Here is a 9,065-nt window from a genome sequence, read left to right on the forward strand (position 1 = left end):
TGTTACGCGATCGTAATGTCTGACATCTCGTTTTTAGGTTGCATTGGCGTTTTGAGGATGCTGAATCTAGTTGAGACACATATTTCCCATTACATATTCCATACATCTAGAGCTGAATAACTGTCACCAGGCCTCAATATATTCAGCAGCATTAATTCTAAGTCCCAGTGGAATGATGTGAAGTGGCAAGATATGACCTTCGTTACTCACCACTACTAAAACCACCAGAGTTACGGGAAACACGTGCGCATCACTCTACCGACATGAGAACGAACTGCACATAAATCATCTGTCATTTCTTCTATTAGACTTTTGGTCTTGATTGAAGTTTTCACATAAGAGAAGAACCAGAACATATGTTCGTCAGGGCTTGGTATGTAACTGATCAAACGATTTTCCCATATCTTTGCAGGCATGAATTGGGCTCTCCTCTGTGCATGCGATTTGTAACGAATGTCTTCGTGCACAACAGTTCTGGTATTAGGTCGTCAAGTATGAAGTTTTTAGAAAAGAAAAATAAGTTTGCTAATGTTTTATGAATACAGAGAATAGTTTTATTCATCAAAGTATGCACCCGTATTTTCAATACACTTTTGCTATTTCAGCGGTAGCTTGTCCAACCCGGAACTGTAAAAACCTTGCAATCTAGAGTCAATAAAATCTTGGAAGGTCTGTTTTACAGCATCGTCGGAATTAAATTTTTATCCTATCAAAAAGTTATCCAAATTCTGGAAGAAGTGGTAGTCAGTGGGGGCAAAATCAGGTGAGTATTGTGGGTGATGTAGAACTTCGAACTTCGAACTCCAACTCTTGTTGTTTCGCCAAAGTCATTTTTGCGATGTGTGGTCTGGCGTTGTCTTGCGATAAAATAGGAGTGGATCTATTGACTAATCTAGGCTGTTTTTTTTGTATGTTTCTGCATCATTTGGTCCAGTTGGTTGCAGGATACTTCGGCTGTGATTGATGAGCTAGGTTTAATGAAATCATAATGAATCATACCTGCGCCAGGCCACCAAACACATACCATTAGCTTCTTTTGATAAATTTTGCTTTTTGGACTGTTTTGGTGGCTCGTCTTTGTCCAACCATTGTGTTTACGGTTGTTGTATTGGATCCATTTCTCTTCACATGTTACAATTCGATTTAAAAATTATTCATTTTTGTGACTAGAAAGTAAAATAATGCAGGCTTCCAAACGTGGCTGTTTCTGATTTTCATTGAGTTCATGTGGAACCCACTTCTTCAACTTGTTCACTTTACCGATTTGAACTAGGTGAGTCAATATTGTTTACTTGCTAACACCAAACAACAACGATAATTCACTGGCACTTTGAGATGGAATGTCTCGACGATGGCTTTCACTTGGTCATTACTCACCTTTGTTTCTGGTCGATCGCGTTGTTCATTTGTGATGTCAAAGTTATCAGAACGAAATTTTGCAAACCAGTTTGATACTGTCTGATGTGTAATAACATTAGAATGAAATGCTTCATTAATATTCCGAGCTGTCTGTGATGCTGTATTTCCAAGAAAGAATTCATATTTCAAAACTGTACGAATCCCCAACTTATCCATCTCTAAACAAAAATAGCAAAAAACGATTTATAAATACTTTATAAAGCGCAAAATGAATTAGAATAAAGAAATAAATGTGTCAGCTTTCTAACAAAAAATATTGTCAAAATATAATAATGGTGCAAAATGAGCAGCTGTCAAAGTTTACCGTATACCTTACTACAAATTTCATACTTGACCACCTAATATTTTACTCCGATATGTTTGACGATAGCACTCATTGATTTTCCGGGATCATCATTGATAATGTTTTGAACCCGTTGGCTGAATTGCTGTATCCGTATGGCACCCGAACGTTTAGAATGTTTTCCCCTCTATGATACACTTGAAACATTCTCGCCAGAGGCTTCCAATCCCACCAGAACTTTGTGAACATTCAGAAAGTTGGCAATTTCGCAGACGCTGTATTCTGCACATATTGTATATATTGTTGCATATTCTTCATTTCTTATGTTAGCATTTCATCTGCAATGGGAAATTTGAAAGAATTAGAAAACCTTTTAATTAGTTTGAAGAAAGTAATATAATGATGACAAAATCTTCTCAGATCCACCCCTTTCACAACCTGTACCTACATACATAATACATATATACATTTTGTGTACAGTTGTGGAAATCAGCTGCCCAGTGGATGTTAACATGCAACTGAAGATCAGAGAAAAAGAGAATACCTACGCTGAACTATTGAGATTTCTAAAATTACTCTATCCAGATTACAAGTTCAGGTTTATACCTGTAATTACTGGGGCCCTGAGATATGTAACGCGCTACCTAAATACCAATCTTGAGAAATTAGGCATCTCAAAACCAGAAAGGAGGAAGCTGATTCGAAGACTACAAATCCAAGCCATCACTGGAACTGTAAAAATATGTAAAACTTTCCTGACGTTTATCATTTAAGTATATATGAGCATGTATAGATATGCAAATATAAGCATGAGAAAACATATATAAAGCAAAACATACATACATACATACATACATACATACATACATACATGCATTCATACATACATACATACATACATAATACATACATACATACATACATACATACATACATACATACATACATACATACATACATACATACATACTCTGTTGTTTGTGTTGAAATTCCAATGAACGAACATTGGTTCTAGGTTAGAAACCGGCTCTTTCTCTATTGGCAAGAAATCTTGAAATAAAACTGAACAACTCACACACACACGCCCTTTCAATACCACTTCGTACGTGCGTTGTACCTTGTAGAGAGACACACAGAAAACCAGAAAGAGACAGAGAAACATGTGTAGGTTTACTTAAGCACCATGCATAGTTATTGTTTGTCATATGTAAGGTAATGCAGGATTACATATCTGAGCCAAAGTTTCGTTCAATAAGCCTTTCAGTTAATTTTACACATTGGTGGATAGGGCCAATTGCTATTCATCATCTGTTAGGGAAGCGACGTAATTTAGATCATTCATGTGTTATCAGACATTTTTCTTCACAGTTCGCTCATGTGTATAGTCAACCAAAAGGTTGATTCAATGAAATCTTTGTTCGGATAGGCAATCCGGTTTTCGTTACGTATGACAAATATGTAATATATTCTAGATACTTTTAATACAAGTGTTTATTAAAAACTTTTGATGCATATTCATATACACATGCACATATTCTCTCGCACGCACTCATGAACGCACACACGCACACAGACACACACACACACACACACACACACCACACACACACACACACACACATGTACACACATACTCAGACACGCTCATATTTCACATGGAGAATAGCTTTTCTTTTCAAATATGCGTTAAATTATGAAAACACGACTGTGTTCCAATCTAACCATTTTAAAATCTACTATTCCTTTTAAAAATATTTTCGTAGTAGCTCCTTGCAATTTACTAGAAGTATTAACATTTCCAAATCCACATCAATGTTTCTTGGTCATTTTATTCTTATCTTCCGGACGACCAGCTGTTGGCAACTGTAGCAATATTATTGACCCTACTTGTAAGTAGGGTCAATAATATTGCTACTCCGTTTGTTGCATCAGGAGTTTTGGCCTTAGAATTATTTTTCTATTTCTTTACTACCCACAAGGGGCTAAACATAGAGGGGACAAACAAGGACAGACAAAGGGATTAAGTCGAATCCAGTGCAAAACTGGTACTTTATTTATCGATCCTGAAAGGATGAAAGGCAAAGTCGACCTCCGCGGAATTTGAACTCAGAACGTAACGGCAGGCGAAATACCGCTAAGCATTTCACCCGGCGCGCTAGCGTTTCTGCCAGCTCGCCGCCCTTAGAATTATATATCTTCAGTTAAGAAGTTTGCTTTTGTTTGTGCCAAGTGGATGTAAAAAGTGCAACAAGAGTTGTCTTCTCTTACATACATCATCTTATGTGTATTACACATATATATGCAGTAGGTGATGGGTGTTTTCTGCTTCCATCTTGAAAAACTGATTAGTGTGTTTTTGATTTACTTTTGTGAATTACGATACAGTTATACCATGGTGTCAGAAATGTCGCCTGAATCGGATTATTGACTTTATCGACGTGTATTACATGTGCTGGCGTTGCTTCGCTGTTTTTCTTTATTGGCTCGTAACAAAGCTGATAGATGAATCGATAACCGACTTTAATTGAAATAATTGACCGAGTAACTTTTACTGTCAGACGAAAATTACTAAATGGCTGAATATTGGTTCTTACCTCCTAAGCCTATATCTCTTGTTAACCTACATGACGAATGTCGTCTGTTCAAGGAAAATTTTTACAAGATCTATGGTGGTTGTTTAAAAAGGATGAGTCAGCTGGTAAAATCAAAATTGCACTGCTACTACAGTATTGACACAGTATTTCAATTTCAGATATGGAAAGTAAAAATCTATATGTGGATATCATAGAAAACTTTGGCAATTTGTGCACACTACTAAACCAAATGGTTGAAATATTGATGACAGTCTGACGGATCTAAAACACCAGGCTCTGAGAAAACAGTGCATATGAGTTTAATGGCTTGACTGAGAGTTTGGTTTTGTGTACATTGGTCATCGGTCTAGATAATATGTCATTAGAATTCAAAAAAAGTAAAGGAGCTGATAATTTTAACCAGGCTAAATCTGTAACCATTTTGTGAAGAGCTGAAGAAGCCTACAGAAACCTAAATAGTAATAATATTACACATCTTATTAGATATGCCAATGAAATAAAGCTTATAAAAATGCAAAAAGCAGTTAAAGTTACAATTCTGGTGTTCAGTTTTGTCCTGTTTATAGCAAAGAGTGTTATAAGTGCGTTAAGTTTGGCCATTTTACGAAAGGAAGCAAATCTAAAACGGCTGCTAAGCCAAAACGAAAAATATACAACCAGACAAACTAATGATCATACAAAAATAGATATCTTGTTTGTGGGGATATTGAATAGTGGAAAGACTACGTAGTCATGTACATTGTCAACATGACGTATTGTTATACACACAAGCAAAAAAAAAAAAAACAAAAGCAAAAAAACAAAGAAAAAACAAAAAAAACCGCAATGCTTTAATATTGACTGATGCTGAGTATTTATAAGAATTTTTGTTACTAATGTAGAATACATACAGTACATCTGAAGTTATATAATGACACGTGTAATAATTGCACAGTTTCCATACACTTTTAAATGATTTTCTTATCGTAGAAACTAATTATCTGAAGTGACGATTGTGTAAATCTTGGGTTACTTAAAAAAATATAAAAACTGAAGAACTTACAACATAAATAGTGTCAAATTTCGCAAATTTATTAGAAAAGTCTGCAGGTGTTTTTGAATGATTTTCTGTTATTGACGATAAACATGTAAGTTGTATTACTCAAGAATAAATCAAGTCTGTAGAACATGAACTGAAATCTAAGTCTGGTAAAATTCCTTCTAGTCATGCTTCACTATAGTTTCATAATTCCAGTGGAATCACACGTCTATAAGACAAGGTAACATCCCTGGCAAAGTTTATACATTACTTTTCAGAGATTTAGCTTTTAAGAAAGCTAAGTGAGAGATCTCTCACTTAGAAATGGACTTCATTTGAAAAAAAGAAAACAGCTCTACAGTTTGCTGTGAGTGCCTTACCATTATTAAGTTACATTAACTTAAGAAATCCTGTATTAATATCAGTAGATGCAATCAAACCCACTACTGGTATCGTTCTGCAACAAGTATACTGTCCAATTTCATATTCATTTAGGGCATTGATTTCGAATGAAGAAAAATGGAGTCAAAACGAGAACAAAGCTAAGAGTGGTAAGTTTTGATACTGTACATTTCACAAGCACATTTATGGAAGATCATTTCTTGTTAAGACATACCAAAAACCTTTGATAAACGTGCTGGGAAAAACATCTTTACAAGGCTTGGCAATGTTACAGGACACGATGTGTAAACTGAAATAAGGTGTGCTCTCTCTATATATAAACGAGTTGGGTGGAGGAAGAATGGAAACTTACGGATGCTCTTAGTTGTGCAATGTAATTCAGACAATCTAATCTATGAAACTGAATTATTGCTAACATAATTCTTCAAATGAGAGATGCAAACATGAAAGTAGAAACTTAATACCAATCAACTGACTGAAGTTCAGGAACATTGCAGGCCTAGAAAACACTGTCTGTTATCAGGGACTATTGGGACTTTTCGGAACTGCAACGACGAATTAACAAACGTCCAGAGTACAGTATTGAAAAGCTTCTAAGTAGTTTTATGGGCAATGAAATGACAAATGCTTAACTATATACACGTGTCACATTTTGGTCACCCGCGGTGCCTAAAGAGGAAAGGAAAATTACTGTATGGACTTCAGATATTAACATATATCATTGAACTGTTTGATAAGTGAAATATCTCTATGTAGCACCAACGGAAACTGCCAGAAGATATGAAGACATTTTTAATCATAAGTTGACCAACTAATGGGGTTGATTCGTTTCAGTATAAGAACATTCTTGTGGATTTATTGAATATAGTAAACTGCGAGGCAAAAAAATGCCAAACTAATAAATCACATTAAATCTGAGACATTGTACTTCCCTGAAAACTGATGACAAGCAATGGGGATGCAGTTTAGCAGAATTCTCTAATACAGTTTTAGCGTGGAGCTTCCATTCCACTTATCAACAGTCTAACACCATATCTGTAAGAGTGTGTGTGTGTTTTAGAGAGAGGGAGAAAGATAGAGAGAAAGAAAGAATGAAAAGGAGAGAGAGAAAGAGAGAGAGGGAGAAAGGGAGAGAAAGAGAGAGAGAGAAAGAAAGGGAGAGAGAGAAAGAGAGAAAAGATAGAGGAAAAGATGATAGAGAGAGATAAAAAGAAAGGAAGAGAGAGAAAGAGAGGGAGTATGTGTGTAAGGGAGAGAGAGAGAGAGCTGATAGAATCTTGAGATCGCTGCTGGAGAAAGCAGATGATCCTTACTTATTCTTTCAGATTGCTAGAATACACTTTAGTCGGAGTATATAGCATTTTCCGTAGTTCAGCTATTTCTTCAAAGAATCAGAACCTTACAATCTATCACTAATCTCCTGTTGAAAGTTGATATATCTAAATACACCCAAACTTATGAAATGGTAGAGAGAACAAAACAAACGAATATCGATGGATGCTTGTAGATATGACTGGAAGGAGCAGTGGAAAAAGTTACAAACGTGAATAATAGTTTGTAAAGTACCAACAAAGCAGTAAGCATTAGTTCATTTGAAATCTACCTGTCACTAAAACAGTGACGTACAGTGAAAGAATTAGTCGTCATTGATTTTTTTTCTTGACAACAAACTATCAATGTTTGTATTGTTTACGGTTACCGCTTTATTGTTTTATGATACAGGAACTGGCTTGGGAAAAACAACCATATTTACCTCCGCCAAAGAAGGAGGTTATGTTTTCATCGGTATTGGTTTGTCCGTCTGTCCGTCTGTGTGTAAAATAACTCAAAAAGTTGTGAACGGTATTTGATGAAACTTGCAGAAAATATTAGTAATGATACAAAGAAACAGATGATGAAATTTTGGTAGTGATCCAGGAATTTTTATGGATTCTTGAAGGAGTTTTCATTTGTTACGTTTACTTTACATGAAGTATTACAATGTTACGTTCTTTGATTATCTCCCTTGAAAACGCGTTCATCGTTTCCACATAACTTATGGTGGCGTTGCTGTTTCCAAAGTTTATTTTCGTTTCTCTATTAGTAATTTTATCCGCGTATCTATCTTAAAATGAGCTGCTTGGCGGAGGTCTGCGGAGGATGACACGACAAGCCTTGACTATTGGGAATGACTAAAAAATCTCAGGCTTTGCTCCCACCACCGCCGCTGTGAGCTCTATATCATCTGTATGATGTGGAAAATATTCCATCAATATTACCCATCTTTAAAATTCGTCCGAGGCTTGGCCCCGTGCCATCCGTCCACTACAGAAATGTTCGTGTCGTATCACAACACTATGGCAGAACTATTTCACTTCAATTGGCCCTGATCTCTTCAACATCGTGCCAGACACACATAAAGGAGGAAAGTGACTTCACGGCATTGAAACGATCCCAAGATGATTATCCCCAACAAATACCAGATAAACCACCCACGCCCAGATATGTCTCTGAAAACAATAACCCTCTGCTTGAATGGCCTACGGTTCCCTAGGGCTGACTGTGTATCTCTTCCAGGTAGTGCTACTAAATTAAACATGGCCTGAGTCAACTTTGGCTGTAATCTAATCTAAGTTGTAACCTTTTCATCAAAGCATGACAACGTGGATAGAGGCTGATATCTTAACATTTCTGATGGTCTTAAGTATATAAAAAAAATTATTAAAGATTTATATAGGACTACATTCAGAGTATGTGTGTAATACAGTTTACATGAGTAAAGATAGAAGAGTACTCCCTGCAAACATAGGGTGAAATATTTGTATTGATACATTGATTCAGTTCTGATAAATCCCAGACCAACGTTACTCAGAGCTTCATATTTAAATAGCTTCAACATTTGACAAGTGTAGTGATGGCACGGTATTTGATTCGAAAGAAAGCAACACGTATAAGGAGAACTCGCCAAGTAGCCATTTACGGAGCCATAATGTTGCAAGATATTTTTTTCTTAATAGTATCACGACTGCATCTTCGGAGAGGAAACTTATCCAATTGTTTAGCATTCTGATTACTCTGTCAAATGTAATGCTTATTTATTCATATTGCTTTGAGTTAACCATGTAATTATCTCGTGGCTTTGAGATTATAATGACGGGATTGTAAATTATAAGAATGACATTGTAGGATAGGTGTGAGAAGTTGGATCTGACAAGTTTGAACCTGAAACAGATAGAATATATGAGTCTGGTATGACTGGTGTAAATGCAGAAGGGTTAAAGGGAAATGCAAAAGCAGAGTGAAAATGATGGAGCTGTAATATAGGGAAAATGGCGTGCAAAGGTGAGATGAGGAAGGGGATGATGTTTCA

This window comes from Octopus sinensis, linkage group LG3 (assembly GCF_006345805.1).
Source record: "Octopus sinensis linkage group LG3, ASM634580v1, whole genome shotgun sequence".
Classification (NCBI taxonomy): Eukaryota; Metazoa; Mollusca; class Cephalopoda; order Octopoda; family Octopodidae; genus Octopus; species Octopus sinensis.